General features: G+C 44.2%; 1 long non-coding RNA gene across 1 annotated transcript in view; it reads right to left on the reverse strand.

Annotated features, from left to right (window-relative positions):
* Positions 1-637: 637 nt before the first annotated feature.
* The window catches only part of LOC113219893, a 66,713-nt gene continuing 40,704 nt past the window's right edge, over positions 638-26,646 (reverse strand). Inside the window, exons 3-4 of the long non-coding RNA XR_003306869.2 lie at positions 7,096-7,170; positions 638-777 (exon numbers count right to left, since the gene is read on the reverse strand). This is a non-coding gene — a long non-coding RNA (uncharacterized LOC113219893). The remainder of the gene's footprint in view (positions 778-7,095; positions 7,171-26,646) is intronic.

Here is a 26,646-nt window from a genome sequence, read left to right on the forward strand (position 1 = left end):
GTGGCTCACGCCTGTAATCCCAGCACTTTGGGAGGCCAAGGCAGGTGGATCACCTGAAGTCAGGAGCTCAGGACCAGCCTGACCAACATGCCGAAACCTCGTCTCTACTAAAATTACAAAAATTAGCCACAGGTGTGGTGACACATTCTTGGAATCCCAGCCACTTGGGAGGCTGGGGCACGAGAATCACTTGAACCTGGGAGGCGAAGCGTGCAGTGAACCGAGATGGCGTCACTGCACTCCAGCCTGGGCCACAGTGAGACTGTCTCAAAAAAAAAAAAAAAGGTTTGCAGGCTGTGCACCGTGACTCACACCTGTATTCCCAGCACCTTTGGGAGGCCAAGGTGGTTGGGTCACAAGGTCAGGAGTTCGAGGCCAGCCTGACCAACATGGTGAAACCCCGTCTCTACTAAAAATACAAAAAAATTAGCTGGGCTACAGGCCGTGGTGGCACGTGCCTGTAATCCCAGCTACTCAGGAGGCTGAGGCAGGGGAATCGCTTGAACCCAGGAGGCGGACGTTGCAGTGAGCCAAGATTGCACCACTGCACTCCAGCCTGGGCAACAGAGCAAGACTCCATATCAAAAAAAAAAAAAAAAGAAAGGTTTGTAGATCAACTTGGATTTAGGGATGATAATTCTTCAAAGCCAAGGAAAACATGAAATTTGTTTTGCTCAATGAACAAGATAAAAACTGCTGCTACTTTTGCCACTCACCTTCCCTTGGGTTCTTGCAGAATGAACAGGAAGATCGGTGCCCACCAATACTTGCCTTACACTGTAAGGAAGAAAGAAATAATTCAATTTGACTGAAAATATTTTTTAAAATCTTATGTATATCTAACAGTGAAACCTTTCAAAAATTAAAGAAAGAAGCCATATCCCAGATCCCCTCAAAGCTTAAAAAAAGAATCTGATATTCCCCACTGATCAGAGCTAGCAGATAGGATCTAAAGAGATACTTTTTGAGAGCTACTTTCTAACAAGGCATCTGGGACTTTGGTGCAGCGCAAATGCCTTTGCCCTGGATAAAGATTCCTATAGGAAATATGCTTAGAAAACTACTGTTAAATGGTTTATAGAATACTACTGTCCCGAAGCCATTTATAGTCTGTACCCAAAACTTGGGCCTGAACTGATTGTGAGATCCCCAATCACATTTTGCTAGAACTGAGAAGAATTCAATTATCAACTCCTTTCTCAAACACTGATAATGAGGTACAAGGTAAGAGGAAGAGATACAGATAGTGTCTCTGGCAGCTATCTAAAAGACATTGAAAGGAAACATTCACTAGCCCAGAATAAGGGAAGAGACTTTTTTTGTTTTTTTGAGACGGAGTCTCGCTCTGTTGCCCAAGCTGGACTGCAGGGAGGAGACATTTTTAATGTGAATATAATTATTCTTGTCTGAACTTGTGAACAAAAAGTCAAACACACAGCCCAACCCTGAAATCCCTCAACTTTTGCTACTGAGCTTCCAAATGCCATGGGGGCAGAAACTTGGTTTGCAGGAAATCAAAGAATAAGAACTATAAAGAGGATAGTATTTGAGGAGGGCCTTATAGGGTGAGTAAAGGTCTACCAGATGGAGTTGAGAAAACAGTAACAATAGCAGCAGTGGCTAATTATTTTCTTTTTTCTTTTGAGACGGAGTTTTGCTCTTGTTGCCCAGGCTAGAGTGCAACAGCATGATATCGGCTCACCACAACCTCCACCTCCTGGGTTCAAGAGATTCTCCTGCCTCAGCCTCCTGAGTAGCCAGGATTACAGGTGTGTGCCACCACACCTGGCTAATTTTATATTTTTCAGTACAGACCAGGTTTCTCCAGGTTGGTCAGCCTGGTCTTGAACTCCCGACCTCAAGCAATCCGCCCGCCTCAGCCTCCCAAATTGCTGGGATTTTAGGTGTGAGCCACTGTGCCCAGCTGGCTAATTCTTAAATAGTACATACCGTGTATCTGGCCTACGTATATGTCATCACTTATTGATCCTGACAACCCCAATAAACTCCATGAAATGGGTACTCCTATCTCCTCATTTTGTAGATGAGGAAACTGAGTCCTAGAGAGGTTAACTCACTTAAGATCACTATAGTCAGTTATTTCATTGTTCCCTTCCCTATAAACAGATCATACACATGCATGCACACACACATACCCCTGTTCACTGCCAAGTGGCTGTCATGCCTCCCCACAGGGGGAGTATACTTTCTCTCTCCATTGTCACCCTTGGTCATGTGCCTTCCTTGCTTTCACCAATAAAACATGAGTGAACATGACCTACACTAGGTCTAAGAGAAGGCTTAGCAGCCACTGCTTGTGTGAATGAACCTCTCTCTCCCTTAGCCAGAAGGACACTGCCCCATATTGAGACTGTTTCTTCTGTCTGGGTCCTGGGAGGAGAAGCCACGTGGAACAGAACTGTAGCAAACAACCCATAGTCCCTGACATGTAATGTGAATGAAGAATATGCTTGTTGTTTTAAGTCACTGGGACTTGAGAGCTGTTACTACAGGAGAGCTGCTGTAGTAACTGGTGCTATTCGTAAACATATAGATCAACAGAATAAAACCGAGAATCTAGGAATAAACCTATATATTATGGTCAACTGATTTCTAACAATGGGGAAAGTGCCAATGGGGAAAGAATAGTCTCTTCAACAAATGGTGCTGGGACAACTAAGTATCTACATGCCAACAAATAAAGTATGTGACACTTCAGCTAGTGAGTGGCACAGTTAGGATCTTAATCTTAGTAGGTATAATTTAAATGCCATAAAACAGGCCTGGCATGATGGCTCATGCCGGTAATCCCAGTACTTTGGGAGGCTGAGGCAGTTGGATCATTTGAGGCCAGGAGTTCAAGACCAGCCTGGCCAACATGGAGAAACCCCAACTCTATTAAAAATACCAAAATTAGCCAGGTATGGTGGCACACGCCTGTAATCCCAGCTACTTGGGAGGCTGAGGCATGAGAATTGCTTGGACCTGGGAGGTGGAGGTTGTAGTGAGCCAAGACTGTACCACTGCAATCCAGCCTAGGTGACAAACAAAGACTCTGTCTTAAAAACAAAAACAAACCCCATAAAACTTACCTATTTTATGTGTACAATTCAATGATTTTTAGTAAATGTATAGTGAACAATCCCCACAATCTAATTCTGAAACATTTTCATCACCCCCAAAAGAAATCTAGTGGAGTTACCTACCCCCATTCTTACCCCTAGGGACACGGAATTGTGCAATGTATGGTGTACTGTGTCTGGCATAGTGTTTTCAAGGTTCATCTAGGTTGCCAACATGCATCAGTACTTTATTCCTTTTCATTGTCAAATAGCATTTCATTGAATGGATATGCCAACTTTGTTCATCCATCCATCAGCCAATGGACATTTTGGTTATTTCCATTTTTTGGCTATTATGAATAATACTGCCATTAACATTTGTTTTAATTACAAAAAAAATTTAAATAGGTACATAATAAACTTAAACATTTTCTTTTTTTTTTTTTTTTGAGATGAAGTTTCACTCTTGTTGCCCAGGCTGGAGTGCAATGGTGCAATTTCGGCTCACTGCAACCTCTGCCTCCCAGGTTCAAGTGATTCTCCTGCCTTAGCCTCCTGAGTAGCTGGGATTACAGGCATGTGCCACCACGCCCAGCTAATTTGGTATTTTTAATGGAGATGGGGTTTCTCCATGTTGGTCAGGCTGATCTCCAACTCCCGACCTCAGATGATCCACCTGCCTCGGTCTCCCAAAGTGCTGAGATTACAGGCGTGAGCCACCACGCCCGCTTAAAAAAAATTTTTTTGAGACAAGGTCTTGCTGTGTCACCCAGGCTGCAGTACTGAAGTACAGTGACACTATCATGGCTCACTGCTGCCTCAACCTCTTGGTCTCAGGTGATCCTCCCACCTCAGCCTGCTTAGTAGCTGGCACTACAGGCATGCACCACCACACCCAGTTAATTTTTGTATTTTTTGTAGAGATGGGGTTTTGCCATGTTGCCTAGGCTGGTCTCGAACTCCTGGGCTCAAGTGATCTGCCCACGTCAGCCTTCCAAAGTGTTGGGATTACAGCCAGGAGCCACACCTGGCTGACCTTATCTCTCTCTCTCTTTTTTTTTTAAGAAAGGATACTCTCAAGAAAGTGAAACATAACACATAGAAAATATTTACGAATTATATATCTGACAAGGGATTAATATCCAGCAAATATAAAGTACTCTTACAACTCAACAACAAAAAGACATGCAAATCAATTCCAAAGGGCAAAGGACATGGTTGAACATTTCTCCAAAGGAGATATACAAATGGCCAACAAACACATGAAAAAAGACCCTCAAAGTCATTAGTGAAATGCAAATCAAAACCACAATGAGATATTGTTTCATACCCATTAGGACAAAAAAAAGGGAAATGAACAAATGTTAGCAAGCAGGTGGAGGAATGAAGCCCTTATATATTGCTGATAGGAATATAAAATGGTATAGCTGTGGTCTATGAAAAAGTTTGCTAATAATAATAAAATAAACACAGTTTGGTGGTTCCTCAAAGAGTTAAATATAAAAGTACCATATGATCCCAGCAATTCCACTCCTGGATACATACCCCTAAATAACTGAAAACAGCTGTTCAAACAAAAACTAGCACACAAAGGTTCTATTATTCACCAAAGTCAGGGCAGAAACAACCCAAATGTCCATCAACTGAAGAATGGATGAAAAAAATGTGATATATTCATATTATTTAACCACAAAAAGAAATGAGGTACTGATAAATACTGCAACATACATGAACTCTGAAAACATGCTAGGTGAAAGGCCAACACAAAAGTTTACATATTTTGATTCCACTTATATGAAATACCCAGAATAGGCAAATCCATGGAGATAGAAAAAAGATTAATGGTTCCTGGGGACTGGGGGAAGACGAAGTGGCAAGTGACTGATTAACAATATGAGGTTTCCTTTTGGGGGTTTAAAAAAGGTCTGAGGCTAGATATGGGTGGCTCACACCCATAATCCCAGAACTTCGACAGGCACAGGAGGTCAAGGCTGCAGTGAGCCATGATCACATCACTGTACTCCAGCTTGAGAAACAGAGTGAGATCCTGTCTCAAAAAAAAAGGAAAAAAGAAAAAAAAATTCTGGAATTAAGCTGAACATGATGGCACCTGTAGTCCCAGCTATTTGGGAGGTTGAGGTGGGAAGATGACTTGAGCCAGGGACTACGAGACCAGCCTGGGCAACATAGTGAGATCCCATCTCTTATTTAAAAGAAAAAAAAAAAAGTTCTAGTAAGTAGATAGTGTTGATAGCTGCACAACATTGTGAAGATACTTAATGTCACTGAATTAATGCTTCAAAATGGTTACAATGGCAAATATAATGTTACATGTATTTTATCTTAATAAAAGGAAAGGAAATATCTTCCTAAAATGATACCCTAAGGGAGTATATCCATGAAATATGAGTACTTTGGCTAATGACAATCATAGCTATTCAAGTTGTATTCTACTAACACAAATGTCAAGCTAAAGTCTTTACTAAATTTTTTCAAGTACTGTAACATTTTTAGTGTGTCAGGGCTCAGAAACTTTACAAATTTTTCATAATTATTTTTGACACTAAGTAGTAGCAATGAAAACAAATTATATTTTCATGCTCACTGCAATCAAACTGGACCTTTAAAGCGTATAGCCGGCTGGGTGCAGTGGCTCACGTCTGTAATCTCAACACTTTGGGAGGCCGAGGTGGGTGGATAATGAGGTCAGGAGTTCAAGACCAGCCTGGCCAAGATGGTGAAACCCCATCTCTACTAAAAACTACAAAAAAATTAGCTGGGCGTGGTGGCAGGCACCTGTAATCCTAGTTACTCAGGAGGCTGAGGCAGGAGAATCGTTTGAACCCAGGCAGCAGAGGTTGCAGTGAGCTGAGATCGCGCCATTGCACTCCACCCTGGGCGACAGAGCGAGACTCCGTCTCAAAGTAAATAAATAAATAAATAGGCCAGGTGCGGTGGCTCATGCCTATAATCCCAGCAGTTTGGGAGGCCAAGGCAGATGGATCACTTTAGGTCAGAAGTTCAAGACCAGCCTGGCCAACATGGTGAAACCCCATCTCTACTAAAAATACAAAAATTAGCCAGGTGAGGTGGCACATGTCTGAAATCCCAGCTACTTGGGAGGCTGAGGCAGGAGAATCGCTGAAACCCAGGAGCCGGAGATTGTAGTGAGCGGAGATCGCGCAATTGCACTCTAGCCTGGGCAACAGAGCGAGACTCTGTTTCAAAAAAAAAAAAAGAGTATAACCTAAAATTTTAAATATCCCACTCTAAGAGAATATGGAGTTTAAGAGGTAAAATGCAATGGTGTCTGAAGTTCTACACCCTTGGAAACCCAAGAATATCCAAAAAATGTACAACTCCTAAAGAACTAGTCTCTCGGCCGGGCGCGGTGGCTCAAGCCTGTAATCCCAGAACTTTGGGAGGCCGAGACGGGCGGATCACGAGGTCAGGAGATCAAGACCATCCTGGCTAACACGGTGAAACCCCGTCTCTACTAAAAAATACAAAAAACTAGCCAAGCGAGGTGGCGGGCGCCTCTAGTCCCAACTACTCGGGAGGCTGAGGCAGGAGAATGGCGTAAACCTGGGAGGCGGAGCTTGCAGTGAGCTGAGATCCGGCCACTGCACTCCAGCCTGGGCCACAGAGCGAGACTTCGTCTCAAAAAAAAAAAAAAAACTAGTCTCTCCAAACCTACTTTTCCAAACAAGAATTCCTTTATGACCACCTCTAGGAGAGGTGAGAAGATATTATATGTCAAGGAACTGTTAGGTTTATAAATAGAAATAATGGCACATGTCCTTGGGAAAGTGTCTCCAACTACAGGTCCAGAACCCTCTACGGCCACATGTAGCAGCCAGGAAGGAGAAATTATGAATGACCTTGTCTTGACCTCCTCCTGTTCAACTGAAGTGACCTGAGGAAGAAGAGCTTTGTCCTTGGGAATGCATGTTAGCAGGCAGCCTTCCTAGAGATATGGAGGAGCTGTTATTCCAGATGCTTACTTCTAAAGAAAGAGATTCTTGGTACTTACTCGTTTGCAGTACCAAAAATCCAGGCTTGGTACATACTCGAGGGTAATTTCTTTGTCCTGGAACATTAGAGTTCCCTGTAAAGACAAAGACAGAAGCCATCAACATCAACCCTTGGAGAAATAGACAGAGACAGAAAGGCACAGAGAGCCTTTCCAATCCCCAAGCTGAAACATTTTATAAAGAGCGAGCTTAATTCACTGGCAAAAGGAAATCGCTGTTTTAAGCCACAGACCTGGGGCAGTGTTGCAGAGCAAGCTTTAGCTTAGGAAACGGGAGTGCGAGAAGGTAAAATCAGTCTTCAGCCTTGGTTCCTGTAGGTTAGGGTGCTGTCCTTGGGTGGGCTATGCCCAGTCTACCTGTCCAGAGGTCAGGTAATGCGCTCTCTTGAGTAAAGGCCCCCACCTAGCTCAGGAGCTAGCACACTATTAAGAAGCAAACTCTTCCTTCTGCACAGAGGCAGAGGAGCCCTCTTCATTTCCACAGCTATCTCACATCTCCTTGGAAAGGGAGTAAGGGCTATAACTTCAGTGCCTGAAAATTTTCTTTGAAACACTGGCTGTATGGCAAAAGCACCAGGACAAAGACATACAACATCGAAGACAGGAAGAAAGGAGGAAGGTGAAAGCTTCACAGCAAGTTACATCCTTACAGCAGGAAACTGAATGGTTGGTGGGAGCAACAGCGGCGGCGGCGGTATCACTCTGGCTTGGAGCCTATAGAGTGAGCTAGCCCTGAGATCTGAGGAGCAACCATTGGCAAGTAAGCCTCTGGGAACGTCTGGCACAGGAACAGGTGGGAAAAGGGGCTCAACAAGCCTGTTAAAGAGCTCCCTTGCCTCTCCATTTTGGACAAGTCATGAATTCTATTTCACATTAAAATAAAGTTTTGTTTAATAAACACTAGCCAGCAGATATGTGTTGGAGAAGGGGGAAAAAAATTTCTGCCTACTAACAAGGGACCCTCACCCACACTTGAAAGTGAACTAACCGAGAATGCGACTCTGGAACTAGCCCCTGCGCTGTGTTCATTCTCCGCCCTCTAGGGTCCTCTGTGTTTCCTCAGACAGGGCTCTGAGTTATACAAGCCATTTCTTTGCAATTGGACCTCAGTTTCTTGCTTGAATCCATACATCTGTCAAATAATGCTTTACCTCTCTGCTTTTCACATCAAAAAAGTCAAAAGAAATACACAGGATAAAATTATTTTCTTGTCAAAACCAAGGAAAATTGCCCATCTACCTAGGTCTTAGCATCTGGTCTGAGAAACTATTCCCTGGCTTGTTCTCAAGGCTAAGGACAATGATAATAAAAATTGCTAACATTTATTAAGCACTTACTCAGAGCCAGAAACTGCTAAGTACATTATCTTATTTAATTCCCTAAATGATCCGATGAAATAACATTATCTCCACTTTACAGATTAGGACCTATGTTCATAGAGGTGGGGTCACCCAGGTGGTGAAGGGCAGAGCTGGACTTACATCTGGGCTGTAGAGAAGGGATCTCCTGCTTCATTTTTCTTTTTCCTTTTTTTTTTTTTTTTTGACTGAGGGATCTCCTGTTTCATTCACCAGCTTCTGCTCAGTAATAGGGACAGGTAATCTGGCCTTAGGGACCAATCAGAAAAGAGACAGGCTCTGTATGCAGGGAAGGATCTGGGAAGGACCACTCTACCAAGCTCTACCAATGCAGGAAGTTCGTCAAGATGAAGCACCCCCTCGTTTTTTTGTTTTTGTTTTTTTTTTTGGGGGGGACAGAGTTTCGCTCTTGTTGCCCAGGTTGGAGTGCAATGGCGTGATCTTGGCTCAATGCAACCTCCGCCTCCCAGGTTCAAGCAATTCTCTTGCCTCACCCTCCAGAATAGCTGGGATTACAGACATGCACCACCACGCCTGGCTAATTTTGTATTTTTAGTAGAGATGGGGTTTCTCTATGTTGGTCAGGCTGGTCTCGAATTCCCAACCTTAGGTGATCCGCCCACCTCGGCCTCCCAAAGTGCTGGAATTACAGGCGTGAGCCACTGCGCCCAGCCGTCTTTTTTTTTTTTTTTTTTTTTTTGAGACAGAGTCTCACTCTGTGGCTCAGGCTGGAATACAGTGGTGCAATCTCGGCTCACCACCTCTGCCTCCCGGGTTCAAGCAATTCTCCTGTCTCAGCCTCCCGAGTAGCTGGGACTACAGGCGCATGCCACTATGCCCGGCTAATTTTCGTATTTTTAGTAGAGATAGGGTTTCACTATGTTGGTCAGGCTGGTCTCGAACTCCTGACCTCATGATCTGCCCGCTTCGGCCTCCCAAAGTGCTGGGATTACAGACGTGAGCCACCGTGTCCGACCTAAAATGAACCCTTTTAAGCCCAGAGACAGTATATAACAACTTTAAGAGCATGGACTGTGGGTTGGGTTCCCTAAATTTGAATCCTGCCTCTACTCAATGATCTTCGGCAAGGTCCTTAACTTCTTTGTGCTTCCATTTCCTCATCTGTAAAGTAGGGACAACAGTACCTACTTCTTAGGGTGGTTGTGAAGATTAAGTAAATTCATACATGTAAAGAGCTTAGCATACAATATAGTGAGGGCTCAAGAAATGTTGATCATTATAAGCCCTAGGAACCAAAAAAGACCAGCATCAGCAGGTGGGAGTCAAATAGCCACTCATTTCACCTTGCTTGCTTGCTAGGTATGACAATTTCACCACCCATTTTAATCTCCTGAAAGACTAAGCTTTCATAGAGAATGGTCACTACACATCAGAAACTGTATCTTTGCAACAGTACTTTGTGTTGTCAAATTACTGGTCCAGATCTTACAGTCTACTTAATCTTGCTGGCCTTTTATTTATTTTCAGCACCAAACAGTATCTGGTACCAAAAAGGAGCTTAGTAAGCTCTTGCTGAATGAATGAAAGAATAGAGCCAACTATCGCTGGAGGACCTGGTGCTTAGTACACAGTGGCTCTGGAGGGAGATTTTGTTGTTAGAGCATACATCTATATATACAATCCATAAAACATGTGAGTTGTCATTTGAACAGTGAACCAAAACAAGGCACTACTGTCAATTTCAGTCACCTGCAAATTTTGATTTCAACAGTTGGAGGCATTAATGGATTCAGGTATTTCTAAGGCACTTTATACTTCTCAGACAACAAAAATCTTCCAGTAGCTGTGGATGACATTTTGTTGAGGGTAGGGAACTCCCCTTGCCAGGAGTCTCCATCAGCATGTGAACTCTGAGATTACTTTTACCTCATGTGTTACAAAAGCAATGATTTCTTATTCTCACAGGATCATCTATAACTCAGGCAGTACTTTTTCTCAACCTGCACATAGTTAGACGTAAGCGGACAGTGACCACTGCTAAAGAATGTTAAATGGTTTTAACATCACTGTTGAAGCATAGCCAGTTGTTTCTTTTTCTCTCTTAAAAAAATTATTATTATTTTTCCAAAACCAAAAAGGGTCAATATAACCAATTGCTTAATAAGAATAGGTAAGTCATAGGACAAACCTGTAGGAGAACAATTTATCTATGATTTGATTCCCCAGCTGCTATCATACGCAGGCAACCCAGATATACCAAGCACAGGTATGACACACATACACTGCACCCCTCCCCATTGCTGCCTTTCTCTGGATTTCAGAAAACAGAGACCTGTCAGTGTCTCCTAGGGAAGTAACCTGTAGGGAGTTAGATTAATGAATGGGTAGGATGATGCATCATCTTTAGTAGATGTCCATTCTTTTTTTTTTTTTGAGACAGAGTCTCGCTCTGTCACCAGGCTGGAGTGCAGTGGCGCGATCTTGGTTCACTGCAACCTCCGTCTCCCAAGTTCAAGTGATTCTCCTGCCTCAGGCTCTCGAGTAGCTTAGAATACAGGCACCCACCACCACGCCCAGCTAATTTTTTTGTATTTTAGCAGAGATGGGGTTTCACCACGTTGGCCAGGATGGTCTCCACCTTCTGACCTTGTGATCCACCCGCCTCAGCCTCCCAAAGTGCTGGGATTACAGGCATGAGCTCCAGTGCCCGGCCGTGAATGTCCATTCTTAATTGCCTATTATCTATTAGAGTATCTTCACACATAGAATATTTATTTATCTTTTTTTTTTTTGAGATGGAGTCTCGCTCTGTGGCCCAGGCTGGAGTGCATTGGCCGGATCTCAGCTCACTACAAGCTCTGCCTCCCGGATTTACGCCATTCTCCTGCCTCGGCCTCCCGAGTAGCTGGGACTACAGGCGCCTGTCACCTCACACGGCTAGTTTTTTTTTTTTTGGTATTTTTTAGTAGAGACGGGGGTTTCACCGTGTTAGCCAGGATGGTCTCAATCTCCTGACCTTGTGATCTGCCCGTCTCGGCCTCTCAAAGTGCTGGGATTACAGGCTTGAGCCACCGCGCCCGGCCATTTATTTATCTTTTGATTTATTGAGTTATTAAGCTACTCAAGCAAAGGTATCATGAAAGCCATGTGTCTGATTAACCAGGTCTGGTTCCTAAAGAGGTACCATATAGGCCGGGCGCGGTGGCTTACACCTATACTAGCGCTTTGGGAGGCCGAGGCAGGTGGATTGCCTGAACTCAGTTCGAGACCAGCTTGTGCAACATGGTGAAATCCTGTTTCTACTAAAATACAAAAAATTAGCTGGGTGAGGTGATGTACACCTGTAGTCCCAGCCACTCGCGAGACTGAGGCAGGAGAATTGCTAGAACTTGGAAGGCAGAGGTTGCACTAAGCCAAGATCGCACCACTGTACTCCACCCTGGGCGACAGAGTGAGACTCCGTCTCTTAAAAAAAAAAAAAAAAAAAAAATGCCGGGCACCGTGGCTCATGCCTGTAATCTCAGCACTTTGGGAGGCTGAGGGGGGAGGATCACGAGGTCAGGAGATCAAGACCATCCTGGCCAACATGGTGAAATCCCATCTCTACTAAAAATACAAAAATTAGCTGGGTGTGGTGGCATGTGCTTGTAATCCCAGCTACTTGGGAGGCTGAAGCAGGAGAATCATTTGAACCAGGGAGTCGGAGGTTGCAGTGAGCCAAGATCATGCCACTGCACTCTAGCCTGGCAACAGAGCGAGATTTGTCTCAAAAAAAAAAGAGGTGCCATATATATGTGTGTGTACATATATATATGTACATATATATGTATGTATGCATGTATGTGTATGTATAGAAAAAAGATAGATAGATATCTCTTTTTTTTTTTTTGAGACAGGGTCTTGCTCTGTTGCCCAGGCTGGAGTGGCATGATCTCGGCTCACTGCAACCTCTGCCTCCTGGGTTCAAGTGATTCTCCTGCTTCTGCCTCCCAAGTAGCTGGGATTACAGGTGTGCACCAACACACCCAGATAATTTTTGTATTTTTAGTAGAGACGGGGTTTCACCATGTTGGCCAGGCTGGTCTCGAACTCCTGGCCTAAAGTGATCACCTGCCTCAGCCTCCCTAAATGCTGGAATTATAGGCATGAGCCACTGCACCCGGCTAAGAGGTACCATATATTTGAAAGTAAAACCAAAGACATCTCCTCCTTTCTCAGCAGTGTTAGATTAGGCTTAAATTAGACTAAAACCTGCTAAAATCCTTTCCAGCCCAAAGCCATCACTTGGCAAAGTCACGCATACATATTACTAAGTACATTTCAAGAAGTCTTAATGTGAAGCTGCAAAAAGCTAGATATTTGCACTCCAGAATGGCAAATCAAGTCCTTACTCTCCACCTAGAGACACCACAGAGGAGCAAACTCTGAGTCTGGAGGGCTGCTGATTGAACATCTACATTCCCATTTCCATTTTCATCAGCTGCCCTTAGAGACTTCATGATCTCCTTTTGTGACTGCCTGTCAGAAGGACTAGGGTCAGAGTGTTGAGACTCTACCACATGCTCCCATTCCATTGGCTCAAAATCAATCCTGAAGGATATTCTTTTTTTATTAGTTTTTTAAAGACAGGGTTTAGCTTCTGTTGCCCAGGTTGGAGGCTAGATAGAGCACAGTAGTGCAATCACGACTCACTGCAGCCTTGACTTCCCAGACTCAAGCAATCCTCCTACCTCAGCCTCCCTAAGTAGCTGAGACCACAGGTGCACACCACCATGCCCAGCTAATTTTTAAATTTTTTTGTAGAGATGGGGGAGGGGGGGGTCTCACTATGTTGCCTAGGCTGGCCTCGAACTCCTGGACTCAAGTGATCCTCCTGTCTCAGCCTCCCAAAGTGTTGAGATTATAGGCGTGAGTCATCGTGCCCAGTCTCAAAGATTCTTAAGATAGTGGGAGGTACAAGAGAAAAACGGAAACAAAAGAACATTTCTGGACAGCAGCTTTGCATCTTCGTCAAAGATCTTTAACGCAAGCTAAGTTGTAGCTATACTTTGTACCGAGAAAACGACTGCTGTGTGATCTTCCCATTAAAGCATAGAAAGAGACAAACAGTATCAAAAGGCAGGGAAAAAGTATATGAGCTCTGTGAATACAACTCACATTGAAAAGTCACAATCACTCTTCATTGTTTTGTGTTTCTTCTAAACACAGTATTGGAGTATCAGGTTATTGGTGGCTGAGAACTGGTACTGTCTATCAGAGATAGTATCTTTATTCACAAAGCAATTTACAGTTTACAAAGGCATTCTTCACAATATCATCTCATTAGATTCTTCCAAGCAGGGCATATGGATGGCTGGGATACATGGAGTAGTCTGCCCAAGAATACAGAGCTAATTAGCAACACATACAGTACTAAAAGTCAGTTTTTCTTTACACCATATTGTCTTGGTTTTTAAATTCGAGAGAGTCAGTCAATTTATCACACTTCCCACATCAAAGAGGTAGCTTCTGATGAAAAGATACACACAGTAGAGTCTAAAGAAGTTTCCAGGAAATGGACTCATAGGGAGTTTTTAGAGAGACTGCCACAAAGCCCTTGTTTCTTGATAGCACTGCTAATCCCCCAGACTGGTCTGCTTAAGATGGGCTTTCTGTTCTTAAAACACCTACAATTGGCTGGGCGTGGTGGCTCAAGCCTGTAATCCCAGCACTTTGGGAGGCCAAGACGGGCGGATCACGAGGTCAGGAGATCGAGACCATCCTGGCTAACACTGTGAAACCCCGTCTCTACTAAAATACAAAAAAAAAAACTAGCCAGGCGAGATGGCGGGCGCCTGTAGTCCTAGCTACTCGGGAGGCTGAGGCAGGAGAATGGCGTGAACCCAGGAGGCGGAGCTTGCAATGAGCTGAGATCCGGCCACTGCACCCCAGCCTGGGCGACAAAGCGAGACTCTGTCTCAAAAAAAAAAAAAAAAAAAAAAACCACCTACAATTACTTTAGGTGTTGTGTTTAAGATAAAGAGTGCTGCTAGTAAATGGCTGCTACCAGGAGTTTCAAGAACCATGACGGTAAAATGGACCTGCAGAAAGAGCAAAGCCAGGGGAACAAAAGTAACAGGTTTAAAACAGATGTGTCATTTCTCTTAGTATAAAAGATTACTTTTTTTTTTTTTTTTTTTTTGAGATGGAGTCTCACTCTGTCGCCCAGGCTGGAGTGCAGTGGCCGGATCTAAGCTCACTGCAAGCTCCGCCTCCCGGGTTTACGCCATTCTCCTGCCTCAGCCTCCCGAGTAGCTGGGACTCCAGGCACCTGCCACCTCGCCCGGCTAATTTTTTTTTTTTTATTTTTTAGTAGAGATGGGGTTTCACCGGGTTAGCCAGGATGGTCTCCATCTCCTGACCTCGTGATCCGCCCATCTCGGCCTCCCAAAGTGCTGGGATTACAGGCTTGAGCCACCGCGCCCGGCAAAAGATTACTTTTTATAGAAATCCTTTGTAAATCAGGCTCATTCTTTATGGTACAAGGATATGTTATAGTTCAAATATTTTTTAAAACCCACTATTCCCAAAGACCAAACCAAAATGAGACAGAAGAGGGAAGGAGGAGATGGAGGAAGAAAGAAAGTACGGTGGCTAAGGGAAGTACAAAGAATGCCCTATATCAACTCTATAGCTCTGCCTGTTGGCCTTCTCCATGTCCTCCATTTTGACTAGCCTTTTTACCCAACAGGATCTGAGTTGCACTTTGAGCATCCAGAAGATAAGGCTCCACTGGGACTTCCAATGAAAACACAATTCCACTACAGTGTCTAATGTAAGGTAGCGGGGCATGAAGACACTGCCCTGTCAGCTGCCACTTCTCATCTTTTCTTGACTAGATGAAAGCACAACAAAATCTTCTACTAAAATGTTCTTGACAACAAACATTTTAGACTATGTGACGCCAGCAACAACCAGCATCAAGCCAGAATCTTATTTGTGTTCTCTGAAGCAAAACGGCTATTTCATTGAGTCCTAGAGCCCCACCCACTAGGATCACAGCTGGCAGAAGTCAGGGTCTCAAGATGATCTCTGCGGCTGGGCACAATGGCTCACACCTGTAACCCCAGCACTTGGGGAGGCCAAGGCAGATGGATTGCCTGAGCTCAGGAGTTTGAGACCAGCCTGGGCAATATGATAAAACTGTCTACAAAAAATACAAAAATTAGCTGGGCATGGTGGTGTGCACCTGTTATCCCAGCTACTCTGGGGGCTGAGGTGGGAGGGTTGCTTGAACCTGTGAAGTTGAGGCTGCAGTGAGCCAAGCTCGCACCACTACATTCCAGCCTGGGTGACAGAGTGAGACCCAATCTCAAAAAAAAAGAATTCTGCTCTGGGAACACAATACACTCCAAGCCAGACCCTGACATAAGAGAACTTAAACATGCATATACATCTACACACACACACACACACACACACACACACACACACACATATATATTCTTTTTTTGAGACGGATTCTCGCTCTGTTGCCCAGGCTGGAGTGCAGTGGTGTGATCTTGGCTCACTGCAAGCTCTGCCTCCCCAGTTCACGCCATTCTCCTGCCTCAGCCTCCTGAGTAGCTGGGACTACAGGCACCCATCACTACGCCTGGCTAATTTTTTGTATTTTTAGTACAGACGGGGTTTCACCATGTTAGCCAGGAAGGTCTCAGTCTCCTGACCTCGTAATATGCCCACCTCAGCCTCCCAAAGTGCTGGGATTACAGGTGTGAGCCACGGCACCTGGCCAAGAACTTAATTATTTTAAAGGTGTCTGGTGCTAAGAATATATTCCACCCACTTCACTGCCACTCCCTGTAGGTCTTAAATGCATTTTAAAGTAAGATTCAGATTCTAGAAAATGCCTCTTATCATGATGAAAGAAAATCAGGGATCCATAGTCTTGGAGGTAATTCTATGAACTTAGCTCTAAGAACATAGAAAGAACAGTGCCTACCAGGGGATCCACAAGTCTCTCCTATTCTAAGGTTCCATTACATTTGGATTTGTGGCAAAAACAAAGAGGCAAAATATATAAATAAGCAAATAAGTATCAAAAAAGCCTCAAATCTTTTCTCTCTTTGTGAGAAGACTCTATCATAAAGACTGAGACGGCTGGGCGCGGTGGGAGGCCGAGACGGGCGGATCACAAGGTCAGGAGATCGAGACCATCCTGGCTAACACGGTGAAACCCCGTCTCTACTAAAAATACAAAAAACTAGCCGGGCGAGGTGGTGGGCGCCTGTAGTCCCAGCTACTCCGGAGGCTGAGGCAGGAGAATGGCGTAAACCCGGGAGGCGGAGCTTGCACTGAGCTGAGATCCGGCCACTGCACTCCAGCCCGGGCGACAGAGCAAGACTCCATCTCAAAAAAAAAAAAGACTGAGACTGTGAGGCAGACAGGGCACTCAACAAATTCCTTCATCACAGAATCTCCATAGATTGCTTCTTACAATTTATAAAGTCCAACTATTAGCACTCAGAACAACTGAAAAACCAAACCACTAAAATGCAAATTTTTTTTTTTTGAGATGGAGTCTTGCTCTGTTGCCCAGGCTGGAGTGCAGTGGCATAATCTTGGCTCACTGCAAGCTCCACCTCCCAGGTTCATGCCATTCTCCTACCTCAGCCTCCTGAGTAGCTGGGACTATGGGCGCCCACAACCAAGCCCGGCTAATTTTTTGTCGTTTTTAGTAGAGACGGGGTTTCACCGTGTTAGCCAGGATGGTCTTGATCTCCAGACCTTGTGATCTGCCCGCCTCGGCCTCCCAAAGTGCTGGGATTACAGGCGTGAGCTACCACACCAGGCCTAAAATGCAAATTTTGAAAAAACTTTTCAGCTTGTTATAATTTTGTATCTTTTAGAGCAATGTTTCACCTAACATTTATTAAAACCATAGTCAAAATTTCTCTGGTTAATAATTTATTTCTGGCCGGGCGCGGTGGCTCAAGCCTGTAATCCCAGCACCTTGGGAGGCCGAGACGGGTGGATCACGAGGTCAGGAGATCGAGACCATCCTGGCTAACACCGTGAAACCCCGTCTCTACTAAAAAATACAAAAAACTAGCCGGGCGAGGTGGTGGGCGCCTGGAGTCCCAGCCACTCGGGAGGCTGAGGCAGGAGAATGGGGTAAACCCGGGAGGCGGAGCTTGCAGTGAGCTTAGATCCACCACTGCACTCCAGCCTGGGCGATAGAGCGAGACTCCGTCTCAAAATAATAATAATAATAATAATTTATTTCTGCAGGCTGGGCGGAGTGGCTCATGCCTGTAATCCCAGCACTTTGGGAGACCGAGGGGGATGGATCACCTGAGGTCAGGAGTTTGAGACCAGCCTGGCCAACATGGTGAAACCCTGTCTCTACTACGAGTACAAAATTAGCTGGGCATGGTGATGGGTGCCTCTAATCCTAGCTACTCGGGAGGCTGAGGCAGGAGCATCGCTTGAACCTGGGAGGTAGAGGTTGCAGCGAGCTGAGACTGCGTGATTGCACTCCAGCCTGGGTGAAAAGAGTGAGACTCCATCTCAAAAAAATAATAATAATAAAATAAATAATAATAATAATTTATTTTCACACAAAGATATGACCTAATTCTTGGTGGAAATAAAATATCACATTTTAACATATTTTACTGATAATTCTCAGAATTCCCCTCAGAATTCTAAAACCTCTATCTTATTTTTTTCCTCTTTCCTCAGTTGATTCCAATCACATAGCAATGAAATAAAAATATTCACAAAGTAGATTATATACAGAAACAAGATACAGCTTATTCTTTCCTGACAATTAAATCAGTTACCCCTAAAATAATTATGAGGTATGTAGGGCAAGGGTTTCTAGTCCCAGATAAAAGAGAGGCTCTCTCCTATTGCAATTAGAGACTCTCCCACCTGAACATAGAGTGAAGGGCAGCTGATTTACACCATTTCTTTTCTTCTTTTTCTTCTTTTTTTTTTGGAGGGGATGTGGGGGATGGAGTCTTGCTCTGTTGTCCGGGCTGGAGTGCAGTGGTGCGATCTCAGCTCACTGCAAGCTCCACCTCCCAGGTTCATGCCATTCTCCTGTCTCAGCCTCCTGAGTAGCTGGGACTACAGGCGCCCACCATCACGCTCGGCTGCTTTTTTTTTTGTATTTTTAGTAAAGACGGGGTTTCATCGTGTTAGCCAGGATGGTCTCGATCTCTGGACCTCATGATCTGCCCGCCTTGGCCTCCCGAAATGCTGGGATTACAGGCATGAGCCACTGCACCTGGCCTGATTTACATCATTTCTATAACACTTTTATATTCTGAGATGCCTATTGTTGGAGCTTCCTGGCTCTTTTCTTCTGGAAAAAGTAGACTCTAAATTCAACATCAAGGCATGCTTCATTGAATAGGTCTCTAAACTGAATCACTATAGAGAAAAACAAATAGGGAGTTTGTTAAATAAAGGTGGAAAATATAAAGCTTCTTAATTTGCTTTGTTTACCAAAGAATATAATAAAATCATTTCTTTTCCTTAAAAACTTAATGGTAGGAGGTGGTGGTGAACAGTCAAGAGAGCAGACTGCGGCCCACAAGACCTAAGATACTGTACAGGCCTCATTGCTGAGCCCATCACAAAGACTGCACAGTATTCCCCAGGCATCGCCAAAGAACCAGCAGCTATTCTTTAGGATCCACCACCCAAAAGAGACATTGGAGCCGGCAGCAGTAGTTCACACCTGTAATCCCAGCCCTTGGGGAGGCTGAGGCAGGTGTATCACCTGAGGTCAGGAGTTCAAGACCAGACTGGCCAACATGGCGAAACCCCATTTCTACTAAAAATACAAAAATTACCCGGGCATGGTGTCGGGTGCCTATAATCCCCGCTACTTGGGAGGTTGAGGCAAGAGAATCACTTGAACCCGGGAGGCAGAGGGTGCAATCAGCCGAGATCATGCCACTGCACTCCAGCCTAGGCAACAAGAGCAAAACTCCATCTTAGAAAAAAAAAAAAAAAAAAAAAAACATTTGCCATGCATGGTGGCTCATGTCTATAATCCCTGCACTTTCGAAGGTCAAGGTGGGAGAACTGCTTGAACCCAGGAGCTGAAGACCAGACTAGCTCAGGGAACACAGTGAGACCCCCCATCTCTATTGCTATTAAAATAAAATGTTTTAATGGAAAAAAATAAAAAAAGACATTATTTCTACTGGCCCTTTATCTATCACCTCCCACCCAAGTACTTTAGCTTCCTCGAATGTTGTCTTCAGCCCCTCTGCCTATAATGTCCTTGTTTAGACTTTCAAAGAGTCTTGCTGACTTGATTTCTGCAGAAATAAAGCCTTGAAAATATTGATAAAATACAGAGCCTCTGGACTTCTGAATACATAATGTTTAACTAACATTTTAGGGAGGTGACTACACTACCCTGCTTTTTTTGAGACACGGCCTTGCTCAGTTGCTCAGGCTAGAGGCTAGAGTGCACTGGTGTTGTATGATCATAGCTCATTGCAGTTTTGATCTCCTGAGCTCAAGCAATCAACCCACCTCAGCCTCCTGACAAGCTGGGACGACAGGTGTATGTCAATAAGTCTGGCTTTATTTTATTTTATTTTATTTATTTATTTATTTATATTTCATGCAGACATGGGGTCTTCCTATGATGCCCAGGCTGGTCTTGAACTCCTGGGCTCAAATGATCCTCCTGCCACAGCCTCCCAAAGGGCTGGGATTACAGGTGTGAGCCACCATGCCCAGCCAATTATTTTCTTAGGCAGGAAGCTATCAACCCAATGCCACTCAGAAGCACCAAGACTAACAATGGAAGCTTTTTGGGAGGCTGAGGTGGACAGATCACGAGGTCAAGAGATCAAGACCATACTGGCCAACATGGTGAAATCCTGTCTCTACTAAACATTTAAAGAAAAAAAAAAAATTAGCTTGGCACGGTGGCATACGCCTGTAGTCCCAACTACTCGGGAGGCTGAGACAGGAGAATCACCTGAACCCAGGAGGCAGAGGTTGCAGTAAGCCAAGATCACGCCACTGCACTCTAGCCTGGCAACAGAACGAGACTCCTGTCTCCACAAAAAAAAAAGAATAGAAGCTTTGAGTCAGAAAAGGTTCACTGGGATACAAGGTTAGGTCTCTAATCCTTTTTGTTCTACTTATTTTCACAAGCAAATAACACAAAGAAATATCAAACTTCGGCCCCTGATAAAAATGAGGGCTGGCTTCTAACACTGAAGACATGCTATGGTTAAATTAGCCAATATTTAGAAAGCAGCATTTACTGAGCTATAATACCATAGCTGCTACAATATAATGGCTATAATATCTTAATTTTTTTTTTTCCAGTAGATATGCATAGAGTGAGGGAATGATTCCTGCACAAGGAAGAAATTTATGGTAATCCTGGAGTTTGGGAGAAGACAAAGCCAACAGGTCACTAACTATATCCCTGCTGGAGTTGGGATCATGTGCTACAAAGGTATAGCCCATAGCTAGTCATCAAGAAACTCTCCTGATCAGACCTGTATGTCTTGGTAATCTATCACAGACTTAACCCTTGGATGCCTTTAAACTCTCACCACCATACCCGGCTAATTTTGTATTTTTAGTAGAGACAGGGTTTCACCACGTTGGCCAGGCTGGTCTCGAACTCTGACCTTAGGTGACCCACCCGCCTCGGCCTCCCAAAGTGCTGGGATTATAGGTGTGAGCCACCACGCCCGGCCTCTCAGTCTCTTTTTTTTTTTTTTTTTTTTTTTGAGTTGGAGTCTCACCCTGGCTGGAGTGCAGTGGCCAGATCTCAGCTCACTGCAAGCTCCGCCTCCCGGGTTTACGCCATTCTCCTGCCTCAGCCTCCGGAGTAGCTGGGACTACAGGCGCCCGCTACCTCGCCCGGCTAGTTTTTTGTATTTTTTAGTAGAGACGCGGTTTCACAGTGTTAGCCAGAATGGCCTCCATCTCCTGACCTCGTGATCTGCCCATCTCGGCCTCCCAATGTGCTGGGATTACAGGCTTGAGCCACCGCGCCCAGCCTGTCGCTGTTTCTTTTTTTTTTTTTTTTGAGATGGAGTCTGGTTCTGTTGCCAGGCTGGAGTGCAGTGGCGCGACCTTGGCTCACTGCAACCTCCACCTTCCTGGGTTCAACCAATTCTCCTGCCTCAGCCTCCCCAGTAGCTCGGACTACAGGCGCACACCACCACGCCCGGCCTCTCAGTCTCTTTTTTTTTTTTTTTTTTTTTTTGAGTCGGTGTGTCGTTCTGTCGCCCAGGCTGGAGTGCAGTGGCCGGATGTCAGCTCACCGCAAGCTCCGCCTCCCGGGTTTATGCCATTCTCCTGCCTCAGCCTCCTGAGTAGCTGGGACTAGAGGCGCCCGCCACCTCGCCCGGCTAGTTTTTTTTTTTTTTTTTTTTTGTATTTTTTAGTAGAGACGGGGTTTCACCATGTTAGCCAGGATGGTCTCGATCTCCTGACCTCGTGATCCGCCCGTCTCGGCCTCCCAAAGTGCTGGGATTACAGGCTTGAGCCACTGCGCCCGGCCCTGTCACTGTTTCTTAAAAGAAGCATTTGGCTGGTGAAAATTACATATTTGGCATTTTTAAAAATTATTATAAGAACAATGAATGTTTCGAGAAATGAGTTCTGTAACTGGAAAGAGTCTGGTTCTAATTCTGGGAAACTAAGAGATTACTAGTAGTCTCCCAATGCCTAGTTGCTTTTTTACCTTGGGAGCAAATTTCCGCTTTTTTTTTTTTTTGAGATGGAGTCTGGCTCTGTTGCCAGGCTGGAGTGCAGTGGCGCGACCTTGGCTCACTGCAACCTCCACCTTCCTGGGTTCAACCAATTCTCCTGCCTCAGCCTCCCCAGTAGCTCGGACTACAGGCGCACACCACCACGCCCAGCTAATTTTTGTCTTTTTTTTTTAAGTAGAGTTGGGGTTTCAGCATGCTGGCCAGGATGGTCTCCATCTCTTGATCTTGCGATCCGCCCGCCTTGACCTCCCAAAGTGCTGGGATTACAAGTGTGAGCCACCGTGCCCAGCCTGGAAAATTAAGAGACTACTAGTAGTCTCCCAATGCCTATCTGCTCTCTTTACCTTGGGAGAAAATCCCTGCTTTTTAACTGAGCACATAGCTGCCTAAAATAAAGATGTTCTGCAGCCCTCCTTGAAGCTGAAGTGTGGCTATGACTAAATTCTGATCAACTGAACATAACTAGAAGTAATGCTTGAAACGTTCAGAAGTATCCTTTTTTTAAAAAAATTTTGTGGGTATATAGTAGGTGTATGTATTTATGGAGTACAGGAGATGTTTTGATACAGACATGCAATGTGAAATAAGCACATCATGGGGAATAGAGTATCCATCCCCCCATGCATTTATCTTTTGAGTTACAACCAATCGAATTACACTCTGCATTATTTATTTTTTCTTTTTCTTTATGCTATTTAAAAATGTACAATTGAGTCATTTTTGACTATACTCACCCTACTGTGCTATCAAATAGTAGGTCTTTTTTTTTTTTTTTAATACTTTAAGTTCTAGGGTACATGTGCACAACGTGCAGGCTTGTTACATATGTATACATGTGCCATGTTGGTGTGCTGCACCCATTAACTCATCATTCACGTTAGGTTTATCTCCTAATGCTATCCCTCCCCCCACCGCACCACACCCCACAACAGGCCCCAGTGTGTGATGTTCCCCACTCTGTGTCCAAGTGTTCTCATTGTTCAATTCCCACCTATAAGTAAGAACAGGCGCTGTTTGGTTTTCTGTTCTTAGTTTGCTCAGAATGTTGGTTTCCAGCTTCATCCATGTCCCTACAAAGGACATGAACTCATCCTTTTTTATGGCTGCATAGTATTCCATGGTGTATATGTGCCACATTTTCTTAATCCAGTCTATCACTGATGGACATTTGGGTTGATTCCAAGTGTTTGCTATTGTGAATAGTGCTGCAATAAACATACGTGTGCATGTGTCTTTATAGCAGCATGATTTATAACCCTTTGGGGATATAACCAGTAAGGGGATGGCTGGGTCAAATGGTATTTCTAGTTCTAGATCCTTGAGGTATCGCCACACTGTCTTCCACAATGGTTGAACTAATTTACATTCCCACCAACAGTGTAAAAGTTCCTATTTCTCCACATTCTCTCCAGCACCTGTTGTTTCCTGACTTTTTAATGATCACCATTCTAACTGGTGTGAGATGGTATCTCATTGTGGTTTTGATTTGCATTTCTCTGATGGTCTTATTCATTCTATTTTTTTATACCCCTTTACCATTCCCACCTTTCCCCCAGCCCCCTAACTACCCTTCCCGTACTCTGGTAACCATCCTTCTACTCACTATGTCCAGGAAGTATCCTTAAAGAAAGGGCCCATTTTCATCCCCCTTCCTTCCCATTGGTTGCTAAATAAAACTGATGACTGACATTCAAGTAGCCATCTTGGACAACAAGATAGAAATCACATGTTGAGATGGGGCTACATGGTCGAAAGAACCTGGGTCCCTGATGATGACCAAACCACCATAAGAAAGTCTGGACAGCTCAAACTTCATTTGCATTACAGAGAAATAAATGTGTTTAAGCTGCTCTTATTTTTAGTTTTCTGTCACTCCCAGCTAAATCTAATCCTAACCAATAAAGATGCTTTTGAAAATTACTGGTAAGAGGCAGAAAGAAGTATTTTGCTTAAAATTCATAGACTATAAAATAAACAGAAAGTTGTAGAAAAAAGTAGGTAGTGGAACAAAAGGTATAAGAAATGATAATGAAAAAAACCTCAGGTTTTTTCTATGGAGCTCTGTGTATTTCTAGAGGTCCTACTGTCACTTTACACTTAATGTATCTAAAACAATTATTCTGTCTCCCAAATGCTTTCCTCTTCTACATGCTTTGTATCTGTTCAAGATACAACCATTCTTTTTTTTTTTTTTTTTTTTCTGTGACAAAAAGGGTCTCACTCTGTCACCCAGGTTAGAGTACAGTGGCATGATCATGGCTCACTGCAATCTCGACTTCCTGGGCCCAAGTGATTCTCCCACCTCACCCTCCCCTCACCCCCCCGTAGCTGGGACTACAGGCACGTGCCCCCATGTCCAGCTTTTTATTTGTAAAATTTTTTATAGAGACAAGGTCTCACTACATTGCCCCAGCTGGTCTCGAACTCCTGGGCTCAAGCAATCCTCCTGCCGTGGACTCCCAAAGTCTCACTCGTTGCCCATGCTGGAGTACAGTGGTGCATCATGGCTCACTGTACTCTCAACCTCTTGGGTTCAAGAGATCCTTCCACCTCAACCTCTCTAGTAATGGGGACTACAGGGACACACCACCATGCCTGGATAAATTTAGTTTTAAAAAATTTTTATAGTGATGAGGTTTTACTATGTTACCCAGGCTGGTCTTGAACTCCTGGGCTCAAGCGATCCTCCTACCTTGGCCTCCCAAGTGTTGGAGTTGCTCCTTTTTTTTTTTTTTTTTTTTTTTTTGAGACAGAGTCTCGCTCTGTCGCCCTGGCTAGAGTGCAGTGGCATGATCTCGGCTCCATTGCAACCTCTGCTTCCTGGGTTCAAGTGATTCTTCTGCCTCAGCCTCCAGAGCAGCTGGGACTACAGGCGCACGCCACCACGTCCAGCTAATTTTTGTATTTTTAGTAGAGACGGCGTTTTACCATATTGGCTAGGCTGGTTTCGAACTCCTGACCTCGTGATCCGCCCACCTCGGCCTCCCAAAGTGCTGGGATTACAGGTGTGAGCCACTGTGCCCAGAATTATTCCTTTAACCACTGAGTGGCCTTTGATTCTGCCCTCTATCTTGTACTTTCCCCTCTGATATCCAGTGTTATCAAATCCTAGAGATTCTTCATTCAAACTCTTTCAAACCTGATGTCTTCCTTCCACATCTACTCCTAATCCCTAAAATCCCTAATGCAAGGCATCAACTTCTCACATTTCAACTGCTGCTCTACATCCTAAGGGACCCTTTTCTCTGCAGTTTCTCTTTTTTTTTTTTTTTTTTTTTTTTGAGATGGAGTCTCGCTCTGTCGCCCGGGCTGAAGTGCAGTGGCCGGATCTCAGCTCACTGTAAGCTCCGCCTCCTGGGTTTACGCCATTCTCCTGCCTCAGCCTCCCGAGTAGCTGGGACTACAGGCGCCAGCCACCTCGCCCGGCTAGCTTTTTGTATTCTTTAGTAGAGACGGGGTTTCACCGTGTTAGCCAGGATGGTCTCGAACTCCTGACCTCGTGATCCGCCCGTCTCGGCCTCCCAAAGTGCTGGGATTACAGGCTTGAGCCACCACGCCCGGCTGCAGTTTCTCTTTTTAAGTCTACATACCACCACAAGAAGATGGTATCATTTTGATATTGTTACATTCTTGTAATCCACCATATCATCAAATTAAAGTCTTAAATGCAAGGCCTTAGACAACCTAAACTGACCTACCTTGTACCTTCCAAGTCATTCCATTCACTACATTCCAGAGTAAAAGAACAAGAATCAGACAGAAATTTGAAAGCTAAAATGAACAAACAAGAATACATGGCTAGCTCCATCAAAGGAGAAATAGTATCTACTAATTGCTATCTCAGAAAATACAGTAGAAACCTAACAGAAATACCAGAGTCTAGCAAATAAGGAGGTCACTCGGGTTGGGGGGTCAAGACTACATTTTACAGAAATTAAAAAGATCACTAGGGCTTATGAAGAAAAAAAACAGAGCCAAAACCACTTTATGCAATATGTATTAATCCAATTCACAAATATTTATTTATTTAGCTCATCATATGTTGCCAGGTCGTTTTAACCCTTTTAAGAGAAGAAATAGTACTTGCTTTCATGGACCTTTCAATCTAATGAGGACATCTGTTGACTACCTATTTGCTAGTCATTACCCAGGCATTTTTTCTGGTTTAGCTATTTATTCCTTTATATCATTTATCTCCCATGACTCTAATATTACCCTGAACTACCCAAGCATGTCTAACAATGGAATGCTTCCTTTATTCCAAGTACACAGGAAGAGCCACAAGAAGCATTTTACTAGGAAAAGTGCCTAAGCTAAAGTTTTCTGGCATTAGAGGGTGCCAGTTGAGCCAGGAAACCTGACAGAAACAAATGCAAACATGTCTCTGGGCTGATGCTCTCTCTGTTTGTGGAAAACCCAACATATGCTGCATTGCTCTGCATTCACAGTACACAGGAATCAAGTCAAAGAAAAAAAATGAC

Source organism: Piliocolobus tephrosceles, chromosome 2, assembly GCF_002776525.5.
Source record: "Piliocolobus tephrosceles isolate RC106 chromosome 2, ASM277652v3, whole genome shotgun sequence".
Classification (NCBI taxonomy): Eukaryota; Metazoa; Chordata; class Mammalia; order Primates; family Cercopithecidae; genus Piliocolobus; species Piliocolobus tephrosceles.